The sequence below is a fragment of the Hemicordylus capensis genome, chromosome 2, assembly GCF_027244095.1.
Source record: "Hemicordylus capensis ecotype Gifberg chromosome 2, rHemCap1.1.pri, whole genome shotgun sequence".
In the NCBI taxonomy this organism is placed as follows: Eukaryota; Metazoa; Chordata; class Lepidosauria; order Squamata; family Cordylidae; genus Hemicordylus; species Hemicordylus capensis.
In genome coordinates, this window is record NC_069658.1 from 196,082,866 (window position 1) to 196,110,566 (window position 27,701).

Genomic DNA, 27,701 nt, shown 5'->3' on the forward strand with positions numbered 1-27,701 from the left:
GGAAGGAGGCGACAGGAGGTGCCGGGGTTGCGGTGGGTGGGGGTGGAGAAGAGTTTGCACAGCTCTGAGACCCAGTAAACAGGCACGTGAAGTTTGAGCGCATTTGAGCAAATAGCCAGGGGCTTTGCCAGCTTCCATCCTTCATTAACTTCTCTAACGAGCTCAGAGCTGGGCCCAGGAGCCTCGGGCAGGACTCTGTGCTGGTCATTACCAGCTGTGAAGGAGCTCTCCGAGCACAGCCTCCCCCCTTCCTAGGATGCCCCCATCTTCTGTTATCGATCCAAGAAGAACCAGAGTCTTTCCTGAGCCATGTGGAGAACTGTGTCAGTGGTGAAGGAATGGAGGGAAACCTTTAATAGTGATCCAATTAGAGGTGCTGAGGTTCCAGCCTGCCTGATAATCGAAGCTTTTGCAAGAGAAGCCCTTATCATCAGGGCATATTATTAGCAACGTTTCTATCCATCTCTTCCCTCAAGGAGCTCAGAATGGCATACATGATCCTGAACACCCACTTTTTATCCTCACAACCACCCTGTGAGATATGTGTGGTAGGTTAGGTCAGACTGGCCCAAGGTCACCCAGTGAGTTTTGTGGTTGAGTGGGCATTTGAACCTGGGTCTCCCCCATCTTTGGCAGACAAGCTATCGACTACGCTACACTGGCTTTCTACGTAGGCAGGAGGGGCCTTCCCACCTCTGCTGCCAAAGACTCTTTCAACTGTAGATGTGAGGGACTGAACTGCCATTGGCATGTTGTCTGCAGTGAGCTCTTCAGTCTCCCAGTTTAGAAATACTTTCCGTGTGGAACTTTACATGGAAACTTTCCCATTGAGAGTCTCCAGAAAGGAGACTCCCCAGAGAGTGAGGACACAGACCCCATTGTGGTGGTGCCCCTCGCCAGGAACGTTCTGATTGTAACTGGGATTATGGAAGGGCAGATAACTCATCACAGGGATGCTGAGTTCCGCACCACCACTGTCTTGATTGCAATGTGTGCTCTGGCCCTTCATTGGCTGGCCAGAGCTCTGCTTGACCTCCTAGCAGCTCAGATTTCACAAAGCTTATTAAATAGAGAATAAAGGGGTGAAAATGGGCACTGTGGTTATGGACACTAGCTGGCATAGGAAGTGATGCACATTTGGATTCAGGGGGTGGTCGGAGTCAGCTGAGCGAAGTATTTTTGTAACCACATGTTTTCTTCCCGACGCACATTTCTTCCCCTTCCCTGAGTCTAATAAAGACATTGCAAGAAGCGACGGGGGGTGGGGGAGAAAGAAAGAGACCATAAAACCCACAAACATGGTTACAAAAGCATGAAACAGCTTGAAAATCCAAGTGCTGCGTGCGATGAGCCCCATCCCTGGTGGAGGCTCCATCGCTCCTGCTTTCCTTGAGCCTTGTAATGGAAATTAAATTTGGACACAAGTGCTCGGGCATATTTATTATCCTGCTGCTATTGATCTGTCAGGGAGAACAGAAAACTGCTATTTCAGCTGATATAAGGCAGGGAAGCACTGTGATTAGACTAATAGGCCTTTCATGGATTGAGATTTAAGTGCCGGGGTGGTGAAATTTGTATTACCCCCCGGAGCTGCTCCGTCTCTCCCTCTCCAATCCTGTTAGCATAATGTGCTCACAAACCTATTGCAGGAGCATCACCAGCTTTCATGCACTTTTGTCTGTGATGCAAGGAAGTTGGAGAGGGGGAACAGAACATAAAGCAAAACAGGTTGGGAAACGAACTGTGGAACAATGTCCTGGAAATGTCCTTGAACTGTTTGCTGGGGCTAGGGTTGCTGACCAAATAGTATTTGATTAGGTCTACTAGTAAAACTGGGTTTGGGAGATCTTTACTGGAATCTGAAAGCCAGTAAACTCTTGAATGTTCGAAGCACCTTCCATAACATGCTTCCTACCTCTGCCCTGACCCTTATTTCTCCAGGCTTCAGGCTCCATCAACAGGCTCTGCCCTAGCTTGGCCTGCCCTGGCTCCATTTAGGGATCTCATATTTCTGAAATCGAAAGTGCACAGCTTTAGTGGGATAGAATCAATTGTCACAGAGAGTCACCTACAGAAATGGAGCAGCGAATGCATGCGCTAAGCTAATATATTCAGATGGAAGGTATGAGGCAGAAATGGGCAGTGGTGAGGATGAGAGGGGAGGCCAGACTGGGATCTGTGGGTGTTCAGTTCTATAATCTAGAATTTATATGCAGTGGCAAGAGGTGTAGAGAGAGGGTTTCAGATTTTGGGTCATGTTGAATTATCTCCATGTTGAATTAACAGTGCTCTGTTCCCTTAAGAATAGCTTCCCTTAAGAATAGCCCTCTGCCCCTTCCTCCCTTCCCTTGAATTAGGAGAAGCCCTGCTGCAGGCCTGTGTTTAGAATCCTGCAAGGGCTCAGGTTGCTGTGGCTAATGCTGTTTACTAAGCCTGCTACATTACCAACTACTGTGTGGAACCTGAATCAAGTTCCAACAGACAATACTCTTTGTCTATTTCAGCCTTTCCCCTATCCTCGCCCTCCATGACAATATGAAATAATAATTTTGAATGCCTCTTGAATGTGACTTCAAGTTGCCATTAGGTTTAGTACCTCCATCCCAGCTGGTTCACCAGTTTTTCTGAAGTGAGGCTGTTCCACATGCTTCTTCTCTAGTATGATCTATGCTTTGCCTGACTGCTACTGTGATAACAGGCACTTTGTGGGTAGACGATCTGGCCACCTCAGGATCCTAGTCACTCTTCATTTTCTTGCCCTCCAAGTTACTCTGGGGTTGAGGGGGATTGAGTAGGGGGTGCATTTAAAGAGATTAGTGGGGCAGGTCCCACACCTGTGTTTCAAACTATGGCCGAGTTCAGACAACATAGGAAACCGGAGGCCCCTTCACCTCTGGTTTCCAAAGCTGGTCATCCGAACCCGGAAAACCAGAGTTAAGGGTGAAAAGGGACCTGCGGTTTCCCTCACCAAACTCCACTCTGAATCTTCACACAGAGTGGAGTTTCACCACCCTTGACTCCGATTTTGTGGTGCCAACATTATGTACAAACGCTGGCACTGCAGTTAGGGGCCCACACAGCCAGAGTTGAGGAAGGAAACACCTCCCTCACTCCAGCCTGACTGGCTGAGTGGGCTGTCCTTCTGTCAAGAAGGGAGCCCACATAGCCAGCTACCCCACCTCTCTGAAGTCTTGCTTACTGCAGAGAGGCAGCTCTTCCTGTTGTCCAAACTCAGACAGGAGAGCGGGGCGGGGGAGGGGGGCATGGGACTACAGGTCCATTGGATCCATGGTTCTGCACTACGTCTGAACTGGGTGTCGGTATTATTGTGCCTCAGAAGCACCTCTGTCTCTGGCCAACTCACAGGTATACATCTTGAATGACTAAGGTAATACATTAAATGGGCCTATTAAATGTAGGTCAAAGGTACAAACAGTTCTATTTTTTAAAAAAAGAATTAATGAACAGAAAGGGCACCTGTTTTCTTGTGCAGATAACACTGTTGTCGTTATTACAAAGTAATGAAAAGCCTTTTTGAAAATAATAACTGCTCTTAAAATACAGTGTTCTTTCCTTCCACAATTTAACCTTTGAAACACCCCAAAACAGACCTTTGGACCTTGCTAATTTTTTCCACCCACCCACCACCCACCCACTGGACATCAATTACACTCCTGTGCTTTCTGTTGAACCTTTACTATTAGACTCCACACAGGTTTATTAATATACAGCTCTCTTGCAGATCTCTTAACATAGGTCAGCACAGGGTTTCTCCTAGTCCAAGGAAAGAAAGGGAGAGGAGAATCTGGAGGCCACATTGTACTTAAGGGGACAGTGCATAGTCCCCTTAACAGTTAATACAACAACATACCTTCTGAAATCTGAAATGGTGCTTCTGAGTGGTGACACTCAAGGAGGTACTGGGTAATTTGGGAGAGGGGGTTTACTGATAAAATTGTGAGAGAAAGAGTAGAGGAGACAGGGTTGGTCTAATTTTAAGGATCTGTGTGAGAAATTTAAAAAAAAACCTGCCCCCTTCCAATTATCAAATAAAATGTGGGCATTTAATAAATGTACTTACATGTTTTTATTGCACCCAGAGTACTATATATTTTATATATGTCAGAAGAAGACATAAACATTCATAAATGAGATTAAAGTTAAGATAACATATCTAATCACAACCTAATCATGTACTAAAACAGTATGTTTAAAGCATCAAAGTAATAACTGAAAAGAGTGGCAAGAGAATTAAGATATAATGATGATATTCATCTAAAGTTAAAGTATTTTGTTCAAAATAATGCTTCAACACAATGAAAATCAGGTATCTGAGGTGCTTCCAAAGAGAGGCTTTTATCTGCTATGTTAGGCCAGATTGGACAATATTCTAAATATTCTAAATATTCTAAAACAACAATATTCTAAAACAACATTAAAAACAATCAAAGCAGTATCAGTTAAAAGACACACAAATGTCCCCAGGAATGGCTGGCAAACTGTCCTCTCTGGGCTGAGCCCTCCTGCTTTCCTGACTCAGTGGTAAACTTCTGGCTCCTGATCGGAGTGTGTGATATTTGCACAAGAGCAAGAGAAAGGGCATGCTGAGAATGTTTTGTTTTTCACCAAGTCTCTCCATATAGTTCTTCTGCAGCAAAGACACCACAGAGCGCGGCGGGAAGAAGGCAGGGGGTCCAGGGGCCCATCTTTATTTCTTGTCCCGGGACCCACTTCAACCTTGCTATGCCCCTACTATTCACTGATCGCACAACTGGGCTTGCGTAACTTGGAGCTAAACAGCCCTGTTCTGCAACACCATCGACTGAGTTTACACACACAGACAGCAACGCGGGCAGTGCTCCAATCATCCACTTTTCACTGTACAGTCTATCAGGGGACATATTTATTTTTTAATTTCAGAGTCCCAGTTCTTATTTTGGTTTTTATTACAGAAACATGTTTTCTTCAGCTTGACACAGGCAGCCAGGCAAAGTTGCTTGCTGCTTGCGAGGTCTTACCTGCTCTGAATTGTTGGCCCGCAAAGGTCATTCACTGTTATTGCTGAATGACGCATCTTCAAAGTTTCTTCCTGGGCCAGTCTCTTTTGTCACATATGACAGCAGCTGTCAAATAGGTGCTACAATGTCACATTTTGGAAAGGGGACATGAAAACCTGCAATTATACGAATTTGCACAGGATGAGGGGAGAGTATATTTTTCAGGAAAACAAGGTTCTAAAGTGGGGCTTCACAGCCCTTTTGTTCCCTTTTCAACCCCCTCTTCCGATGAAGGAAGCTTTCACCACTACGGTACCAAATATTAAATTACATTAATTAATTATTAGTAGAAACCCCTTGCTGTCATGGATTGAGTCTTGGTCAAGAAAAACTTGACCTGGATTCAAATCCTGATCAGCCGTGAACTTAATCTAGTGGGGAACCTTGGACATAGGGACATAGGAACATAGGAAACTGCCATATACTGAGTCAGACTATTGGTCTAGCTAGCTCAGTATTGTCTTCACAGACTGGCAGCGGCTTCTTCAGGGTTGCAGGCAGGAATCTCTCTCAGCCCTATCTTGGAGAAGCCAGGGAGGGAACTCGAAACCTTCTGCTCTTCCCAGAGCGGCTCCATCCCCCGAGGGGAAGATCTTGCAGTGCTCACACATCAAGTCTCCCAGCCACTCTCTCAGCCTAGCTCACCTCACAGGGTTGTTGTGAGGATAATGTTTTGTGGAGAACTTTTGGGAGCAAATTCACTTTTGCTCTGGGGGCAACCCTGCCCCAATGCAAGCCAGGCTCTCAAGAAGATGACCTTTTTTTCTCTTTTTTGGGAAACCTAAAGCACACAGTGCTGCTTCTCCCAGGCACCTCCCCTTCACTGGAAACCCCATCTCTGAAAGTAAGCAGATATAGCAAGCCCTCATTCCTCCCCAAGGGGCATTTAATCTGAGAAGAGAGGATAGCTTTTGGATAAATATCATGAATATGCAAATTGCATTTATGCTGATTTATCTGAAAATCAGCTCCTAGGCTTGTGGTTATTCTTCACACTCCTTCACTGTACAGGAAAAGAGAGGGTTGCTGTAAAATTCCTCTCTGTTGGATGGGTGCTTGTCTCTTTTTTCCAGATAACCCATTGTGGAAGCCTTGGCATTCATTTCCATAGAGAAGGACACACAGGGTTATTTCAACAGGAAGTCAAGGAGGGCTGAAATTCAGGAATGTTGTGTTTCTATGGTCTCAAAGTCAGTCTGCCAATGAAAAGCAAAGCTCTGTGAATTCTGTATATTAAAAAATCTGCAGAAATAGACTTAACTCAAATGTTAGGATTTCTGTACTTGCAGTTGTACAGCTGCCAACTTGTGAAAGCATTTTATTTATTTATTTATTACATTTGCAACTTGCTGTTCTACCACATAGCCCTCAGTGAGGCAAAAAGCACTACCCAGCAATGTAATTTAAAAATGAAAGACTCTTTTTGAGAAAGGCATTATCCCAAAATCCCTCTTCCCAGTCTAATTGATAACTGGCTTGATGGTTCACATAATTTCACAGCGATCAACGAAAGCATCACAAGGATGTTGTGTATAGTCAGGGGTTGACGTGAAAGAAAGAACTACTGCACAGGCACCTAAAAAGCAGCTGGCTCTGTAGTCCATGCCGTTTCACAACAATCAACATGAGTTTCCGACTGGTTTCATGCAGAGCTGGCTGGCACTGGGATAGCAGCTCATGGCCCCAGGCTGTAGCTGTCCAGCATTCCAAATCCCATTGCTGGCCACCTGGCATTCCAAATAAGGGGAAGGAATCCTCCCTGGGTTCAACATTTGCCCTGCAGACAAGTGTGGAACCCATGAAGAGCAGGAGGTGTGGATATGAAGCATGTCAGCACTGGCGGGGGGGGGGGGATGGCTATCTTTGCCCCCATACCTGGGGGCAACATATTCATACAACATACTCAGTTTTTGAGTGCCCGGAGAAGGCTATAGTTTCATAGCCAGTAATGAGACTCATTGAGATTAAGCAGGGCTGGCTACAACTTTGAGAGGCCCCTCCTATTTGAGTGGGGCCCCCTCCCCTTACTGTGTTGTGAACACAGGTTTCTTTCATTCTTGGTGGACCAGCCACAGCAACTTTCTAGCGGGGGGCAGCCAGTGTTCCCTCCAACGGAGATTCCCAGATGATGTTCACTACAACGCCCAGCATCCCCAGATACAACGGCCTTTGGCTGGGGATTATGGGAATTGTAGTCAACAACATCTGGGAATCCCTGTTAGAGGGAACACTGGTGGCAGCCCACCTGCCATGCTTCCCCCCTCACCCACAATGCAAAGCAACATGACACGACATGGTTCACTGCGGAGGGAAAAACATGGTGGGCAGCAACTGCCAGCTAGAACACTGTGGTTGCTGCTGTCAGCCTGCTGAGAATGAAAGAACCCTGCACCTGCCACCACCATAAGGAGCGGGAGGGTCTACTCTTCTGGAAGATGGCAATTGCTTGCTGGGCCCAACCCTTTCCAGGTAGCTAGGGCAGGCATCAGTGGCAGCTGGCAGGACCCCTTAGGGGCGTTGGGCCTTTGGCAATGGGCCCAAGGAGGCCTTGTTCTGATTTTTGGGCTGACCCTGAGAGTAAGCAGTCTGCCCTGCCTGAATTTTGACTCAGGGGTACGGATAGAGAGAAAGCTTAAGGAAAAAGCCATCACTTAAAAGTTTTTGAGGGGATAGGAAAGACACTTTGTGGGGGAGAATAAAATATGTTTGGGGGAGTGCAGATATGGGTGAATAGGTTTGGACAAATAGGTTCAGTAAAATGAGGTGGGGACTTCTCAAATGCTTAGTGGTGGGGGGAGCTGCACCACTGTGCTGACTTCCCATATGCCGAACCTCATTTTCCATTCCACACCAGAGATTAACTTCTTGGGCGGGGCAGTGGGTGGGGCCGCTTGATCCTAACAACCTAGGTCTTTTTGTGTTTCAGATCTTGCACAGCCCAACTCCCTTGCACAGGCACAAGCTTTTAAAAACAGGCTATTGTGATTAGCTATTTGGTGGCCATGTGCATAACATATGCATTCCTTTGTTCCCACCCACTTCAAAACAGGGTGACTATAACTGGATTAATTTCATTGCATCTACTGCAATGAATTTCATTGGATTTCATTGCATCGATTGTTATGAGGGCTTTAAAACAAACAAAAACCAATCATAACACATTGGGTGGGATCCAGACTAAGTTAATCATGACCAAGCATCAATAAAATAAATAGGACAAGTTAGTCAAGATTAATTTAAGTCCCATTCATTACATGCCGGACTTGTTCACAACTAACCTACTTTGGATTCTTCTCATTGTCTTTAAACAGAATGGCTAACAGTAACATACTGTGCAGGGGGACATCAATGGCTGCAGCACCACCAGCACGTACGTGTGTGTGTGTGTGTGTGTGTGTGCGCGCATAAACACTGTCAATGGTACTGCACTTCAGGGCAGAGCTGCTCCATCATAAAGCCTAGTTCAGCAATGCCCATTGTTTCCTATTGGCTTTGCACTGCACAACTGTGTTTGTGCAACCTTTATGATGGGACGGGCGGTGCTGCCTTGAAGCGCAGCGCTGCCCACTGTATTTCCACACACAAAGGAGCGCTGGCATTGCTGCAGCTATCAGTGCTCCCCTGTGCAGCATGTCAGTGGCTGCTTTTTGCCATTTAACCTTGAGTGTATCAAATATACAGGCCAGATGTTTGGAATCTGCTGAAGCGTGCTTCCCTGCACCTGAAGGGATACGTCTGAAGCAGAGAGCAAGAGCACTGCAAAGGGAGAACCTGCAGACAGATAACTCGGAGAACTGCAAAATGTATGTGTTTCTACCATGATGAGAGCTTGCTCCAGCCTACTTCCTATTCTTGCTTAAAACTTTCTCTGCTTTTCTGCCCACTCAGTCACACTGTGGAGATCTTGTTCAAATGTAACCTTGCTTGCTGCCCATCAATCGTCATCATCATCCTTATATATCACTTAATGTTTTTAAAGTTCTCAAAGTGATTTACATAGCAAAAGGAATGAAAAGATGGGAACATAAGACCATTGGTCCATCTAGCTCAGTATGGTCTTCACAGACTGGCAGCGCCTTCTCCAAGATTGCAGGCAGGAATCTCTCTCTCTCAGCCCTCTCTGGAGATGCCGCCAGGGAGGGAACTTGGAACCTTCTGAATGCAAGCAAGGGATGGAGACAGGGCAGACACTGATGGGTCAATGGGGGACCATAAACATAAACTAGCATTTGATGAGATTACGGCTAGTACATGCTGAAGTCTGCTGGCTTTTCAGACCACAGTGACTGAAGACAGTTTTTGTCAGATTGGTGAAATACCAACTGGCTGGCTATTTCAACCCAAATAATACACAGGGTGTCTAACATGGCTGGGGTGACTGGGATGGGATGCAGAAGCTACTCTGGGTGTAGGAGTTGTTGCAAAGCATCTGGGAATTGGGACACCTCCCCCCCTCTTCCCAAATCTTACAACATTTGGACCCAGATTACTCAATTACACATTCATTGCCCTCGGTAAATTCTGGATGGATTGTTCGTTTACCTACAGGCTAAGACAACTCTTCCCTCTCTCTGAGCTACACCAGGCAGCTTTTAAACAGCAAACCGTTACAATTTTCCACCTCATTTCCCATCTCGTCTACAGTTAATTTTTACTAGTCCTGTCTATTTATTTACTTGCGCTGCCCTGGATGGGAGGGGGAGGGGAGGGGGAAAGTGCCAGCAACCCATTTGCTGCAGCTGGAGAGGGTGTGTGCGTGTCTGGAGCAAGGAGGGGGAGGGAGGGGAGAAGCCAGCACCTCCCCTCTTTAATTTAACAAACCAAAAAGAACAACTTAATTAGAGTCATCTGGAAAATAACAGCTACGTCAGGCTGCTTCTGAGGGATAGGAACGGCAAGGCCGGGCCGGGCTGTGAAGACTGAATGAGCCACTGGGGCCTACCCAGCCTGCCTTCTCTCCCTTCACAGTCTGCAGGCTGTTTGCCTTTCCCCGGGAAGGAAGAGAGCAGATGTCCCTAATTATAGGCAGGGCCTAATTGGATTTATCAGCAGTTAATAGGAAATTAAGCGCTAAAGCTTCAGAGTATATCCCTGTTGGGGAGGTGGTTATTGCAGGTGCCTCGGGAAGCCATGCCCCAGGGTTGTGCATATTTCATATTGCCATGATAGGGTTGCCAACCTTTTTTGCTGGGCCCCCTCTCCGGTACCTGTAACAGACTGGCAGGGGATCATGCTGTGAAAAGCCTCACCTGCTAATAATTCCTAGGTGTCAAGCGACCACAGGAGTTCATACACCTCTGCTCCCTCTTTGCTTTCAAAGCAGGTTTCGAGCCCATAGGGCTAAGAAGACAAGCTTGGAATGGTTGGGGGGATTTCTGAAGCCAGAGTGGGGTTCAGCGGGGACGTGGCTAGGGGAGAGGGGGCCTGTGTTGGCTCCTCTCTCTGGCAGCCCCTCAGAGTGAGGAAGATAATGAAGAAAATAGGGAAGGGTGGATCTGGGGGGGGGACGGGACCTCAGGAGCTGGGGGGGGTGGTTTTTTGAACACATCCACTCAATTATAGCTACACCCCTGGGGTGAAACTGGGCTCCCGGGGTCAGATGATGAGTTTTTATTTCTAGTTGTTGTAAATTGGTTGTTTGAATAATATATTCCAGTGGTCTTTTTTCCAAGTATTTTTCCAGTGGAGGGGGCACTTGGGCAAAAAATCTTCCACATGAAAGCCATTTCCCCTCCCACTGACCTCTGTGTAGAGTGCTGTGCTTTGCCAGCCCCAGAGGCGGCAGCCTTTAAGCAAAACAGAGACCTGTGAATCCCAAGCACCATCTTGCCAGGTGCACATTGAGTACTGGGAAGTGTAGCCACTTCCCAACACTTGCCCCATAAAGCTCTATGGGGAAAGCACTGGAAGGAGCTACACATCCCAGCACTCGGTGCTGGATGGTGCTGAGGCTCAAGAGGCTCACTTTCCCTTATAGGAGCCCCACAAAGAGCACTGGGCAACATGCAGCCCTGTGGAAAGAGTCACCTCCACATGCTACTAGAGGGGCTGTATGGAGTATTCAACTTTGACGAAGGTTTCACACTAGAGTTGCCATCTCTAAGCTTCCCAAATCTGGGTGGCCTAATTTGCATATTATGCAAATTATATAAATTATTTGCATATTATGCAAATTATGCTGCAACTAATTTGCATTTTGTTTGTTTATTTGACAGATTCGTATACTTTCTCCACCTATTCTGTCCTCCCATGTGATCAGTTCCAGAGTAAAATCTGGGCAATCTGGGCAGCACATTTGAAATCTGTGTAAATCTGGGTGGAATTTAACAGCCAGGCGGAGGACCCAAAATCCAGGGGCTACACTAAATTCCGGGGGACATGGCAACCCTATTTCACATAAGACTATAAGTAAGGGAGCCACACTTCAAGTCAATGGGAGCTGCCACTGGCTCCTTACTAGAAGAACACTGGTATATTCAGATTGTAAAATACTCAGGCTGGAATGAGCTCAGGAGTTTCCTGCTATGGCTGTGCTTAAAGAGTTACCATGTGGAACTAAGAACTATAGCTCCGCCTGGGAAAGGGGTGGAAATGTCATAGGCCAGGAAGCAGCAGGGGAGACAAGATGGCTATGAAACAAGTGTATTTATTAATACACGAGATGCAGCAGTTACCTAGCTAATATTAACAAGAGGCCTTAGCCAGACTCTGGCTTTACTACTGCGTTCCCACTCAGGTCACAGCCATGTAACTCATGTCTCCAAGGCCTTAAAGCAACAGTAACATATATACTACAGAGAGCAGTGCCTGAAGTAGGGTATACAGTGGGCTACTTTCAGGTACACCTAAACTATTCCACTTGGTTTTAATGGATGTAAGTCCTAATTTGAAGCAAAACTCATCCTTTTTTCTCCTGCTTTGAGCACTGGATGGGGGCAAGGATAGCAGAGCCTGTGTATATTCATACATCTGATACAGGTCAGGTCCAAACCTGGAATGGGGTAGTCCCACAACTCCTGACTCATGTTGCTCTGGGGTCAACAAATCCTTTGAGCAGACCAACATGGAAAAGGCTGCACAACTACTGAAAGTCCATGTGAATTTTCCAGGAAAGGGCCATGAGCAGGATAAGGCAGGCCTTGCTCATGGAACAGCTGCCAGTCTGCCAAAAATGACCCTGTTTCTCCAGCATATTTCCTTTTTCCTCAGGCGGAAGGGTGGGGCAAAGATTAATCTTCTCAGATCATCTGAAAACTACCGTTGGACTCTACCCTTTTACCGCTGGGCTCTGCCCCAGTACCAGATCCTACCCCTACACACACTGCCCCAGTTTTTCAGGGCTTGACAGTATTGTGTCACAGCAGGCCCCATCTCAGAAATCTCAGAGTTTTGGAAGCATTTTACCTGGCAACCTTACTCACAGGCTGAAGGCCTTTTCTGTACAATCCCAATGGATTTAAGATTATCAAGATTTTCAGGATTCATCCCATAAGAATTTTCACAGAAGAAAATATTTTGGTCACAGCTGCTTCTTAACATATCACAAAACCAGCTAAACAAGGCCCTGGATCAGATGACTGGATCTGACTTCATGGTGTGTGAAAATAGCCCAACGACATATCATTTTCCCCACTCCCACATCCACAGGCCCAAGCTTTTAAAGGAAGGGAGGTGGCTTACAATGACCCTCCTAGCCCATCTCCAAACCCAAACCCACTTGATTAATCACCCCTGTTTCTTTTGACATCTCCGCAAAAGGTCAGGAGACATTGCAGGTAATTGAAAATACCACACTGGAGGCCGATCTATACATCATTAAGGGGCACAATTAGCATCTGCACTTTGGAAAGGGGGGGAGTGTGTGTGTGAGGGGAGAGAGAGAGAGAGATATCAGCACAATGCCATATTTTCCAACCTCCCTTTGTAAATTATGCACAAGTCAAACCTAAAGCTAATGGGGCATTTCATATTTGCACATGAAATGTGAGTGCTTCCTTCCTCCCAATGACAGATACTTGAATTCATATTCACAGAATATTAATTCCAGGGAGAATTAATTGATTAATTGATGCGATTAGCTGATTGGCATCCTGATGTAGCAGATTAAAAGCAAAACTCCTGTTTAATTAGGGCTGGCCATCTGGGCTTTCCCTTTGATACAGCTGGGGCCTGAAACAGAAAAAGCAAATGGAGAGGCCAGCAATAAGAATGAAGGGCTTAGCCACATGGCGCTTGCTCCCACTCTCGCTCACTCTCTCTCTCACTCACACACACACATACTGCAGCCATTATTCAGATGTTGCAAAGTTCTTTCCTCCAAGTAGTACAGTGTCTCAACTGCTGAGAGGAATTCAGCATGGCCAGGAACAGAGGTCAACAAATGCAGGGGCCCAGAGGCAAGTTGTGGGTTCAGCCTGTTGCCATTTTAAAAGTATCATCTGGGCAATTCAAAGGGTAATGGAATCTGGCACCTTACCATTGTTTCAGTGACTGAAGCTATAAGAAAATTTTCAAGGTAATATTATATACACCCACTGGCAAGAGAACGAGGCTAGTCTCACATTGTGGCAGGCAGCTGAGTTGGGGGGAAGGCAGGGTTTCACCCACCTTCCCTCCAGATCATCTGTCATTCCAGTGATCTGCACTGCTCCATGCGGCATGGATCGCTGGAGGCTGGGACTTGTTTTCCCAGCCTCCAAGAATCCCACAAGGCACTGCCCAATGAATGCAGTGCCTTGGGGGGATTCCTCCATGAGTTCGAGGGGGGACCCCACTGCTGGTTTAGAAGGCGCGCTTGCACCCTCCAACTCAGGTAAAAGCCCAGGTACAAAGGTCAGGCTTGCCGCAGAGGCAGCACCAGGATCAGCCTCAATCCCGGCGGTGCACATAAGGAGCCCTACCCAGATAGGGCTGCTTGTGTGCACAGCCTCAAGATCTCCTAATATAAGGCCTTTTTTTTTTTTATTAACAAAACCCTTAAATATTATAGATAGTGTCTGGAACATGCAAAATGGTGGAAGGGTAATGGAATCAACAACTTTTGCATGTTTCAGACACTACAGTATTTAAGGATTCTGTAGAACAATGGCCTTATATTAAGAGGTGTTCTCTTGCCAGTGGGTATGTATAATATCAACCTGAAAATTCGTGTATGGTTACAGTAATTTAAAAACAGGAAACATGATTGATTCCATTATCCTTTGAATTGCCCCTCAGAATGGTAGGAGATTGTGGTAGGAGAGCTGGTCTTGTGGTAGCAAGCATGACTTGTCCCCTTAGTTAAGCAGGTTCTGCCCTGGTTGCATATGAAAGGGAGACTTGATGTGTGAGCACTGTGAGATATTCCCCTCAGGGGATGGAGCCGCTCTGGGAAGAGCAGAAGGTTTCAAGTTCCCTCCCTGGCAGCTTCTCCAAGATAGGGCTGAGAGAGGTTCCTATCTGCAACCTTGGAGAAGCCGCTGCCAGTCTGTGAAGACAATACTGAGCTAGATAGATCAATGGTCTGACTCAGTATATGGCAGCTTCCTATGTTAATCCTTCTCCTGCCTCTGTTGCAGTGCAGAAGATTTGGGAGAGGGAGCGAGATCTCTGATGTCCTGCTGGGCACCTGAAATTAGGACCAACTAAACAATGGTGGGGCGGGGGGAGAATCTACCTTATAGAGTTGCCAACTTTGACTAAAGCAGTTTCTGGAGAATTCCCCCCACCCCCAAACAGTACTTTCCATGATATTAAGCCATTAAAATCTCCAGATTTGCTTTAAGAGTCACCTGGAGATTGATGCAACCCACCCTAGCAGTTTATACTGAGTCACGCCTTTTGTCTTTCTTGCTGAGTCACACCTTTGGTCTTTCTTGCCCAGTCTGTTCTGGCTAGCAGCCGCGCTCCAAGTCCCCTGCCGAGGTCTTTCCTTTCCCAGCTCAGCTAACCTGAGATCTTTAGTTACTGAAGATACCAGGGACTGAACCTGGGGCCTTCTGCATGCAAAGCACATGCTCTTCCTCTGAGCTATGCCCCCACCCCTGAAAAGCAACAGAGTGCTTTAATATGCCCACCCCTGCTCCTGTATTCACTCAGCCCTTTCCCACCACATGTATTGAGATGCTGTACTTCCTTTTTAAACTAGTAATTACTCGACCTCCTAGCAAGACAGGCTGACTGAGGGCCAAGCTACTTGTTATGTTGGCGTTTTGTGACTGGAACTCCAAAATTTGCTTCTTGTAGAAGCAGCCCCCTCCCACATACCCCATTTTGATCAGGGCTGGAGCACAGAAAGAAAAGGAATGAACCCTTTCCCCCTGTGGCACTATCCTGATCCAAATCCCCCCCACCCCCGGCTATCAAATGTGGAGAGGGAAACATATGGACACAAAATTTAGGGGCAAATTATGAGGATCCTAAGAGTTTTGCATATTCATATGCATCCGCACACCCCTTCACGTTCACTTATGTTCATCTTTGCTTGCATACACATTGCTGGGGCCCTAAGTGGGTATGAAAACAAGACATAAAACTCATGTCTGAAGAAGAGCTATGTGCATCTCAACGAACTTGCACCCTTGCCAATAGATGCAAGTGGCTCAATCCTATCTTATGCTCTTTAAAAGTCTAATTCAGTGGTTCCCAACCTGTGGTCTGCTGACCACTGGTGGTCCATGAGGATACTACAAGTGGCCCATGTTCACTTTCCCAGTCTTGCCCAATTCTGACAGCAAGCAAAGGTGCTGGGATCCAATGTAAGCAGCTACTCCCTTGTTGTTGTATGTGTGTGTCTGTATTCTGACAATTCTTGTCATTACCCTACCAGTAGCAATCTGAACACTGACACTGAGGGAAAGGGGGCAGCTGGGTCAGGAAAGACAGTAGCATAGACTCCAGAAGTGCTGGATTAGACCCCTCACACTGAGCCACAGCTCACACCCAGAGACCTCCTCTCTAAACTGTGACCATCAGAGATGCAACCTCGAACCCAGAAAGAAGCAGCATCCTTACCTCCCAAGGCAATCTGTTCTACAGCTCCTGCTCCCTAACACAGGGAATGTGTCTGGAGAGAGATAGGCCTTGGAGTGCTAGGCTCCAGGCTAGTGCTCTGCCCCTTTAAAGGTCTTCTTCACTCATCAGCAAGAGCCTGGAAGAGGTAGTAAGGTCAAGGAGTATATAGAAATACTCAGTCAAAATGTAGCACTTGTTAAAAATTGGAGCATGTATTGTAGTCTACTCCCAGTTATCTGTCCATGGTACTGAAAGGCTGGTATTTGATGACCTTATTCCCTGGGATGCTGATCTTGAATTGGCTCTAGCTTTCAGCCAAGAGGAGAGCTGGTCTTGTGGTAGCAAGCATGACTTGTCCCCTTAGCTAAGCAGGGTCTGCCCTGGTTGCATTTGAATGGGAGACTAGAACTGTGAGCACTATAAGATATTCCCCTTAGGGGATGGTGCTGCTCTGGGAAGATCAGAAGGTTTCAAGTTCCCTCCCTGGCTTCTCCAAGATAGGGCTGAGAGAGATTCCTGCCTGCAGCCTTGGAGAACCCACTGCCAGTCTGTGAAGAAAGTACTGAGCTAGATAGACCAATGGTCTGACTCAGTATATGGTAGCTTCCTATGTTCCTGTGTTCCTGTGTGTCTCCTGCCTTCTTCTTTTGCCTTCAACTTGCCAGAACTGTTTCTTTTTTATTATTGTTCCAATTTATGTAGTCCATCTTATGGGTTTGTAAGCCTAAGTAGGGGTCCTGGTTTCTTCTTTTTGTCATGGGGTGGGAGGGGACAATATTTTCCTAGGCCCTGTCCATATAGAAAGGTTTTATAATTTCCCTAGCACTACACTTTATTTAACTGCCTTTAGAATAAAACATGTGCTACAGGTGCCTGGCATATAACTCACTTGAGCAATTGGACACAAACAAAAAAATAAATACATTTATATGTAATGTTATGATATCAGGAAAATAAGAAATATAGAACAATAATAAGGGGGAAATTGGCTGCTCTAGGATTGCAAAGGGCATAGCCTGAGCCCTGAGAATTCCAAAGAATTTTCATTTGTCAGAATCCAATTTGTGCCACCTGTACTGACCTTCAAAACCCACATTCATTTCTCTTTCTTGAATATTTATTCAAACCATTTTTATCCTGCCTTTTAACTTTATAAGTTTATGAAGCTGCTAACAATACATGTTTTAAAACACTAATTAACAAAAACTAAACAAACACAGTTAAACTACAATGAAAAAAGAAGCAGAAGGGCTACAAACAGAAACATCATGCGCAGGATTTCCAGTGAAACAACAGTAGAACATCAGTAAAAATGACCACAGTAATGCAATACAAGTCCTCTAATTAGACAGTTAGGATATTAAACTTTTGTATCCCATAAGAATTCTCTGCCATGAGATGTGGTGACAGCCAACAACCTTGATGGCTTTAAGAGGGGTTTGGATAACTTCATGGAGGAGAGGTCTATCAAGGGCTACTAGCTGGAGGGCTATAGGCCACCTCCAGCCTCACAGGCAGGATGCCTCTGAGTACCAGTTGCAGGGGAGTAACAGCAGGAGACATCTGCCTGGACACATCTCTCCCTAGCCCCATGGTTTGCTGAAAGGTCTAGGCAAGTGTGGGTGCATGAGGCCTAATTTGTGAAGCCAGCATAGAAAACAAGACCGTACAAAGCCTTTACTACTTACATAGCGCTGAAGTTACAATGACCACCTTAACTTACAATTTCCATGCTTTTTGGAGCATGAATGAAAATGATTATTGCTTTAACTGAAGACTTTTTGACATTTTAATATAAATTAGGAGAGAAGAGGGAAGTCATGTGGAAATTGCCCTGGATGCAGACACCTACTGTGACATCCCTGGGTTCTTTCCTCAGTATCCCAAGAGGGGCACTAGTAAAATGGGTAAGATGGGACCTAGCTACTTGAGTTTTACTGCTGGGACCAAATCCTAAAACAGCTGCCACCATGTACTGAGTGAATAATATGAATTCTTAATAGCATTTGAAGACTAACTACTTCACTTCAGAAGTCTACCTGACTTGCTGAATATGACTCTGCCTGCTTCTAATCTCTAACCACCCAATTATTTAAAAGGTTTCTGTACTATTTCTTAGTAATTTAGCTAAAAGGGCAAAACCATTCACAAGAGGTGAGATAAGCCGCTTAGAGTCAAATGACACATTACTTTAAATACATTGGTCGACATGATGTGCCAAGCTAAGGGCGACAGGAGGGAATTGCAGTACCACTGCTGCGGAGACAGAAGCAGCAGTGCCGCTTGGGAGGACATGGGTGACTCAACCAGAGGTACTGTAGTTTCTCCCATTCGTTGCAATGGGAGAAATTATGGTCGTGCTGGTTGTGCAACCAGCATCCTCTCCAGAGGTGCAACATGTGCCCACAATGTAGCAAAATGCACCCATTGCTCTTAATGTTGCTCATTGCATAAGACACTGTTTGATGCTGCATTTTTTCTTTTTCTCAAATAGCATGCACAGGGCACACAAGCCAGATCAGAACTACCACAGGAGGGAGTGGAGCTTTAATATGTTGCCACAGGCAGCAGCGCTATAAGAAGATACTGAAAGGCATGATCTCATACTGTGCGGGAGGAGGGTAAACCCCTCCTGTATTCTACCAAAGACAACCACAGGGCTCTGTGGTCGCCAGGAGTTGACACTGACTCGACGGCACACTTTACCTTTACCTCTACAGTCTCGATCCAGAATGAATAAATGAATGGACTTGATTACAGACAAACCAGCAACAGTATAATCAACATAAACTATGAGCAGCTTTAAAAAGAGGTAAAAATACATTTTAGAGGTCTTGATCCAGATCGTCCATGCCTGTGCATGCTATTTCCTTGGGGGGAAGCTTCCACTGGTGCCAAGTAGCCAGTGGTTAAAGGGAACAGTAGCTATGTGCTGCCTGGCTACTGAGCAATGAAGACATGCTGACCAATAGACCAACTTAAGGTCTAGAGGGGTAGCTGTGCTACACCCAGCAAAGAAAAGTCTTGCTGCACCTTCAACAGATGTATTGTGCCATACGTTTATGCTATACACAAAAACCCTGTTAGACTTATTGATTGATTGATTGATTGATTGTCATCTATATACCGCCTTTCATTAAAAACAATCCCAAGGCGGTTTACAAAAGTTAAAACACATATAATAAAAATGACAAAAGTGTTAAGCTTTTAATACTTTTAAAAGCTAAAATATAAAAAGCTAAAAATATAAAAAGAAATCTGATTTAAAATATATAATATACAAACACAAAAAACTATACATGGACTTAAAAAGTTCCACAAGATTCCTCTCTGTGTTTTTAGAAATTTTACAGAGGATTATACTTAACCAACCCAATTTAATATACTATATGCCTAACACTACTTGACACCCTTCCTATTTGTGTCCCCTTCCCAATCTGGCCCAGTAAGGTTAATTTAATTATCTTTTCCTCTGTCCTCCGTAACAGCCATGGATTACAGAGGGTTAGTCCATTGCAGCAACAGTGACAAAAGGTCTTGTGGCATCTTAAAGACTAATTGGTTTACTGAGGCATTTACTGAGACCTTTTTGACAAAGTATCATATTTTTCAGCCCAGCTCTGCTGATGGAGAAAAGCAGAAACTGCTACCACTACCACTCTGTTTCAGACAGACCACATGTGATTATACTGTGTAGCAGCAATTGATACCTCAAAAGAAGTAATATATCTCACCTCATAAGTTCTATACTCTAAGAAGTCAGAATGGTGGTATATCGGAATCACTGCAGCTTGTTACCTTGTTTGTGTTTAGAAGCTTGTCCCATTAGCGTTTCTGTGGTGTGGCGCAGTGGGGAAATGCTTGACTAACAAGCAGAAGGTTGCCGGTTCGAATCCCCATTGCTACTATATCGGACAGCAGTGATATAGGAAGATGCTGAAAGGCAACATCTCATACTGCGCAGGAGGAGGCAATGGTAACCCCTCCTGTATTCTACCAAAGAAAACCACAGGGCTCTGTGGGCACCAAGAGTCGAAATCGACTTGATGGCACACTTTACCTTAGTGTGGGCCTCAGGACTCAACTTCCCAAGGTGCTTGGTGGAGGTGGAGGGGAGAGATGGAGGAGAGGAATGGCAGAAAGTGAGGTTGCAGAGGAAAAATAACAGAAAACAAAGATAGTGAGCAACCTAAGGAAAAACAACAGACAACAAAGACAGTGAGCAGTCATCAGTTTCAAAAGGGAAGATCAAAAGTAGGCAGGGGAAAAACAAATCATATATGCAGCAGGCTAAAATCCCTTGATTATGTCCCCTGTTAACTGAGCAAAGAGGCACCTTTTTAAAGTGGTGGTTTTCTTTACTGAGCAAGGGGGGAGCAACTGGTTCTATTCATCCCCAGCACAGCATCCCTCCAGTGGCTGCTGCTGGTGTCTATCTTATGTTTCTTTTTTCTATTGTGAGCCCTCTGGGGACAGGGAGCCAGTTTATTTTATTTTATTTTATTGATGTTTGTTTGTATTTATCTTTCTTTCTGTCTGTCTATCTATCTTGATAAACCGCTTTGGGAACCTTTGTTGAAAAGCGCTGTATAAATATTGGTTGTATTGTTGTATTGTATTGGAGCAAAAGGGTCTTCAAGCAGTGATGGAAAAGAGGCCAGGCAGATTCCTGGGCAGAGAGTTCCAGAGGCTAGATGTGGCCACAGAGATTCCGCACCTACATTCCCACCTGCTGCTCCACAGATAGCAGGGTATGTAGGAGGGCCTCCTCAGCTGATCCTAGTGGATACACACACACACATGGAAGGATGTATCCTACTGTAGTTCTAAGCAAATCTGGAGTTTTAAAAAGAGTAACCACCAGTGCTTTGAACTGGGCCCAGGAGCCAATGAAGCTTGTACAAAAAGAGGAGGCATCTACTGCCAGAAACCTCTATAAGGTTAAGAGCAACTATATGTATGCTTAGAAACTTTATATACCACCTTTTTGTTCTATAGGAGCTTCCAAAGAGATTCACATTCATACAGGGGTGGATTAAGCTTTTTGCTTTTGCTACCCTTTTACCTTAAACAAAAAAGGTTTGCCTTTTTAAAATAAGGTAAAAGGGGAGGGCTTTCTCTTCTCCCACTCCACCCTTGCTGCAGCTGCCGCTGCCCACAGAGAGGGGCAGCAAAATTTGAGTAGGGGCAAAATTTGCTGCTCCTCAAATTTTGCCGCCATAGGCAAATGCCTACTCTGCCTCTCCATTAATCCACTGCTGCATATATAGCTATAGAATTATTAAAACTATTAAAACCAACAACAGCAACAAAAACAGAATAGCAAAGTCAAAATAATACTATTAAGAACAACCAGATCAAGCCCCTAATCTTCCCCTGGCTGTCTCCAAATTGCTTTAAGCACAAGGATTGTCAAGACTCTTTGGGGACAACTATGTTCTCCAACTGATCCAGAGCCCCAGAAGTCTCAAACAAACTGACTCCGTGATGTGTGGCTATGCATCGGGAATGTAGCTGTAGCTCAGTGGCACTGGCAGAGCATTTGTTTTGCCTGCAGAAGGTCCCTAGTTCAACCTCTGGAATTTCCAAGTAGGGCTGGCAAAGATCCATCTGGAAACCCTGGAACATTGCTGCCAGTCAGTGTCTGCAGGCCTGCTCAACTGAGGCCCCCCCCCAGCTATTTTTGAACTACAGCTCCCAGAATCCCCAGCCACAGTGGCCAATAGCCAGAGATTATGGGAGTTGTAGGCCAACATCTGCAGGAGGGCTGAAGTTGAGCAGCCCTGGAGACAACTACTGAGCTAGATGGACCAAAGGTCTGATTCAATGTAAGGTGAGTTCCTGTGTTCATAATAAAGTTGGCCCCATCTAGCAGTAAGCACTTGTGCTCAGAGCTAGTTTACAAAATCCATACACAAAATTCAAGAGAGATGCAGAGTATGGAGTCTCTCTCTTTCTTACAGCACAGAAACATTCCTTCTTATGAATGAAACTGTGCACACACTTCTAAACCACACTTTGGTTCAAATTTGACACAGCCACGTCAAATTGCTCTGGGCCTGTATCTGGCCTGTGGGCTGCCACTTGACAATCCTCACTCCCAACAGAATAAAAATGTCTTTACCACATGCCACATAGAGTTTGGAATCTACAGTCTTAGACTGCCTGAGATAAATTTAATCCTCTGGTAAATTGGTGTGTGCATGGGCCAGAGTGCCTCCATTATTTTGTGGCCAGATGACACACAGTTTCTGTCAGCTCCTAACGTCTAGTTTCTGACATCCCCAGGCACTAACAGATAAGGCTGAATGTGCACTTTTAGGCTGCTAAGAACCAGCCTAAACCTGCTTTGTCTTACATTCTTTAAGGGGATGGGGGAGGGAACAGACACTGCTTTTAGGAAATGATCTACTTTAGGATGAGATGTTTCTTTCTGGCCTTTGTTATGGTAATCTCTATATTAGAAGTGCCATCTCAGTGATTCTCACCCATCAATCACCCCATTGGTCCTCCTTTCTGGATCAATTAGCTTCCTGATGCTGGTTCCCAGATTCACCTTTCTATAAGAATACAGTCAAAGTTGTTGTAAAATGACTTTCATCTGAAGCGGGGGTGAGCTGGTGGGGGGAAGTGATGTTCTCTGAATTCCTCACTGAACCTCCTGCCCAGGAGGCAGAGAGGATCCTTGCTATGGATCTCTTGTAGCCAAGTACATTAAACACAACTGCCTATGTCATCCAAGGTATAAGTTAAGTTAGACGCAGTGGCCAACTTCCAGACTTACTGCTTGCTGGTGTGCCAGGATTTTCCATTGTGCGAGGGGTATGTGTGTGTGTGTGTGCATGATTTTTGGTGATCTCTGCTTCTCTCTGCTGCTTTCTCCTTCCAGAAAATCCCCTCTCCTCTCCCTTCACATGATGGGAAACTCTGGTATGTCGGTGGAGGGATAGTCTGGATGTTGGCCACTGTTTTACTTTTTATTTATTTGACTGCACCTTCACTTTGATTCTAAAGGGGTAGCCTTCTTAGTCTGCTACAGCAAAAACAAATCTTGTGGTACTTTGAATAGGAATGGTTCAGGACTGGGCTACCTCCTCCCACACCCACCTGCTCTCTCATCTATTATGTTTCACCCTTTCTGGTCTTCTTCCATCCTCTCCCCATTAGTTTCACCTCCCCCTACAGTTCCTGATCTCTTCTCCTGCACTTTCAGGAGATCTCTGGGGCCCTTAGGGTTGCCATATTCAATCTTCCCAAATCCAGGTGATCTAATTTGCATACTATGCAAATTGTGCCACAACTAATTTGCAATTTATGCATTCATTTGACAGATTTGTATACTTTCCCCTCCTTCTCTGCCCTCCCATGTGACTGGATCCAGAGTAAAATCCGGGCAGCACATTTGAAATCCATGTAAATCCGGTGGAATTTAAAAGCCTAGTGGAGGAGCCAAAATCCAGGGGCTACCCTAAATTCCAGGTGACATGGCAACCCTATCTCGGGGTTCCCTTCCTTGCTCTGGAGCCTGTCTCCATCAGAGATGCAGTTGGCAGTGACCTCGGATGAAGCCTTGTTGGTGGTGGTGCCTAGTTGTAGAAGTCCCTCCACCTGGAGGCCTAGCATGGCCCCCCTCTGGCTGTCTTCCATCATGCAGTTAGGAGTCCTCACTGTAAACTGTCATTTGCCTGCTATGATCCAACTCAATTACTAATGAGTCTCTCCTGCTGAGCAAAGATACATCTTTTAATGTGGTTATTCTCTTTATTTAGCAGGGGGAGAGCAAGTGGCCCTATCCAGCCCTAGCACAGCATCCCTCCTGTGGCGTTGCTGGTGTCTGCTTTATTTTATTTTTTTATATTTAGATTTTGAGCCCTTTGGGGACAGGGGACATTTTATGTATTATGTATTATCTATTTTTCTATGTAAAACACTTTGTGAACTTTGGTTGAAGAGCAGTATATAAAAATATTCATAGTATATAAATATTTGTCATAGTAGTAGTAATTTTATCCTCAAATAATCTGGTATTTGCTGATGTTTTGTTTTCTACAACTATTTTAAATTGTATGTTTAACCTTTTATTTGTTTCATATCTTTGGTTGCTTAACTTCATGAAGAGGTAAGTATTTGAGGTAAAAAGTGGGGTGGTGGTGGTGGTGGTATCGAAGTCTACCAAAGCATAAATAATTTTGTCGCACAAGCTTTTATGGGCCAGAACCTGCTACACTGGATGCATGAAGTATTATCCACTTGTTACTTGTGTGTGTTCAGTACAGTAAACCTGATCTGGGGAGACTCTAATTGACTTGTCTTCTTCCACATTCATCAATGCTTTTGTTGTTTGGACCAAATTTGTAAGAAAGAGTACAGTAACCCAAGGGTGGTTGGAAACTGGTTAAACTGCGTGGCTAGAGATTGGAAGCTCGCTGTGATAATTCTGCTGCCCGAGTAAATTTCTAAACTGTTGTAGCTACTCCTCATGGCTGTTGAGATTTTGTTTTAAATAGGTAGTAGCATCTGCCCTGATTTAAAGTCTGCTTTAATGTAGATTTGGTCTCAGCAGTAAAGCTAGAGTGATAATTAGGCACCCATTTAGTCCCTGCAGTGCCAGGTTAAGGACAGAGATTAAAACACACTGAGGATTTCTTCCTTTCTTTTCCTTTCTTTTCCTTTCCTTTTTTGGTAGCCCTTCTAAATTCTGAAGGGATCCAGGCTGATGAGGGAAGAGTTCTGCAGAATGGGAACTGGGATCAAAGAGGCCTCGCTTCTGGTAACTGCCATGGCTCAGAAAGCCTAGCTACTCAATGCAGGGCCTCAGCAGATGAAGATGAGACAATGGTGGAATGAAGTGTGACAAGCGACAAGGATCTGCTGTTGCTTTTTGATCCCTTCCCCCACTTGCCTTCCTATTAAAAGACATAAGTGACATTGTGTCATCATTCCGTGCATTGCACCATCCCTGTTCCAGACAGCCAGTCATATCAGGCAGGAGTGAGAAACGCTCAGACCAGAAGTAATGAACATGGAGAGGAGACTGGCACATCTGGCTTTTGGACACCTGACATGGTAGCACGTCAGTGAGCCCATTGCCTGTGATTACTAGAGAAAATTGACCTCTGGAAGCTCTCCAGCGGTGCCAGCTTGTGTGGGTGATAGAATGCCAGGCAGTTGTGTTTTCCTAGGATATGATTTATTTATAATAATAATTATTATTTATGTATTCGATTTCTAGTGAACAACATCTGGGAATCCCTGTTAGAGGGAACACTGGTACAGTCTTGAAAGTCCCTGTTTCAAATTGCCACTCATCTCACTCAAACCCATAGATTTCTATAATGTGCTGCAAAACTGACATACATGTAGCATCGACACTTCAATGCGTGCTTCCTAGGAAGAAGTGGGAGTGTCTCTGTATTGAAATGGACATTTCCAAAACTCCTTGATGGACAGTGTGAGCTATTGGACTCAGTGGAGGAAAATGGCTCGTGGTTTCTTTGCTCACTTCCCCCGGCTAAAGTTCTTGGCCCCAGGAGACACGATTTTGAATCCTTGCTCAGACCTAAACCTTCACTTGTTGAACTTGCATCAGTACTACCTTTGCCTACCTCACTAGTTGATTGCAAGAATAAAATGGAGTGAGGAGCCATATATGCCATCCTGAGGTCTTTGGAGGAAGGACATGTGTAGTGGATTAAAGCCTTTGTTTCACAGCAACTCACGTGAGTGGGGGGATGCTGAATCATCCCTGATGAGCTGCATGGGTGGGCGTCTCCTAAAATCTTTCTGTCTTTCTGGTAGATTTAAAATGCTGCCACTGAGCACCCTAAAACTTGCAGAAAACCAGACCAGTGGATTGGGTGCTTTAATCCAAGGTCACTCTGTAACTGGGTATTGGGCAAATTAAAAAAAAAAAACACCTTCCACATGTATGCCTTCATGGAATAAGAAAAACTGATAGCTGCTGAGCGCTTTTGTGGATGCTTTTGCACCAGAGAAATCCCCTTTTCTCTCCCCACCCCCTGTCTTTTCCTGAGTTAAAAACCAACTCTGAGAGGCTTGTAAGAGGAGAAGAACAAAAAATGGTTTTATTCAATTACTACAAAAATAGGTTGTCTTAAGTCTCAGTTTTAGGTTGTATTTAAGAATGCTTAAATGGTTACAGAGTCCTTTTAAATTACTACAGACTGGTTCTGTCTGAGGCTTTTGGTTGGTTAGATGAACAATAATATTTAGTTGGTTACAAGAATATTGCAACAGCACCCTGAATCATACTGGGGTGGCATATAGTAAAATCTTAGTTTTTTAGTTGCAAACCCCTGCTAACTTAGAAAAGAGGCACTTTTTAACGTGATGATTCTCTTTATTTAGCAGGGGGAGAGGAACTGGCCCTATCCACCCCCAGCACAGTACCTCCAGTGACTGCTGCTGGTGTCTATCTTATCTTTATTTTTAGATTGTGAGCCCTTTGGGGACAGGGATCCATCTCATTTATTATTTCTCTGTGTAAACCACTCTGAGCCATTTTTGGAAGGGTGGTATAGAATAAATAAATAAATAAATAAATAAATAAAAAATTAAATAACAGATATTTAGTAAATGCAAAGCACATACCAAAGAAACAGAAATTCTAATGCAAATTGTTACTAAACTACTTGCTTCTGCCCTAAACTTCCAAAGCCACTAGCCTTGGTTTCCTTTTTCCTCAACTCACCAAACTCCTGTAGAGAATCAAGCCCCTGCAGTTCTGTCTTCCAAGAGCTGCAGTCATCCTGTTGCAGCAAACTCCATCACCACATGTACCCTTGCTCCTCCAGCACCGAACTCCCCTTCTTGTTCCCAGAATGCCCAGCAACAGATCTCTAGGTCCCACCCACCTGGTGTACTGATTGGCTGCCCTGGAGTTCACCAGCCTGTCAGTCGAGATAAGGGTTCATTCTCTGTTAATTCTTTTGAGAGAGGGGAGGCTGATCACTACAACATGATTATATATAAATTCCTTACTTTTTACATTATGCATGACATTAAGACAATGTAATGTACACATTACATTATATGTTCCATAAAATAAACGCTCTGTGCAACGATGCATTTAAAAGCTTCAGTGTATATTTGCTAGTGGGTTGTTTTCATTTTTATGATATGCATTTTATGTTTTTAATATGTAAGGTGCTTTGGGATGCTGTTTGGGGGAAAGGTGGAATAAATTTTTTTTTAAATCAATACATCAGCCAAATTAGAGACCAGATCATGCTCAGAGCACATGCTTTGCAAGCCTGAGGTCAATCCCTGGTTCCAAGGTTACTATAGGAGAACCTTTTATGCTGAACCCCAGACAGCAAGGGTCAGCAAAAGGGGGAAAGGTAGCACTCTTATGCATACTTACATGTGAGTAATCCCATTGAAAATAATATGACTTGCTCTTGTGTAAACATGCATAGGATCAGTATGTTTCTTGCACTGGGTGTGCATTTGTGATTAGAGGGGAGGAGAAACAACTGAGCAGGGCACAGAGAGGCACCTCGATGTTGCACACAAGTGGGAGACTCAGAGACAGTCCACTCATGTGCCTCTATAGCCCGTGTGATGATGCTTGGCCCAGGAGATAAAAGGCTATTAGGTAACAGGACCTGCAAAAGATGCCTGCCTGAGACC

At 44.9% G+C, this 27,701-nt stretch overlaps 2 long non-coding RNA genes across 3 annotated transcripts in view; one reads left to right on the forward strand and one right to left on the reverse strand.

The window, feature by feature from the left end:
- The window catches only part of LOC128346298 (uncharacterized), a 72,414-nt gene that overhangs the window by 29,781 nt on the left and 14,932 nt on the right, over positions 1–27,701 (reverse strand). Inside the window, exon 3 of the long non-coding RNA XR_008316884.1 lies at positions 5,019–5,173. This is a non-coding gene — a long non-coding RNA (uncharacterized LOC128346298). The remainder of the gene's footprint in view (positions 1–5,018; positions 5,174–27,701) is intronic.
- Positions 8,737–27,125, forward strand: LOC128346299 (uncharacterized). 2 transcript variants are annotated; one of them, XR_008316885.1, is made up of 3 exons: positions 8,737–8,860; positions 18,544–18,861; positions 24,736–27,125. It is a non-coding gene; the product is annotated as an uncharacterized LOC128346299 (long non-coding RNA). The 2 variants fall into 2 exon arrangements; XR_008316886.1 differs by lacking the exon at positions 24,736–27,125 and having other exon boundaries at positions 18,544–24,350.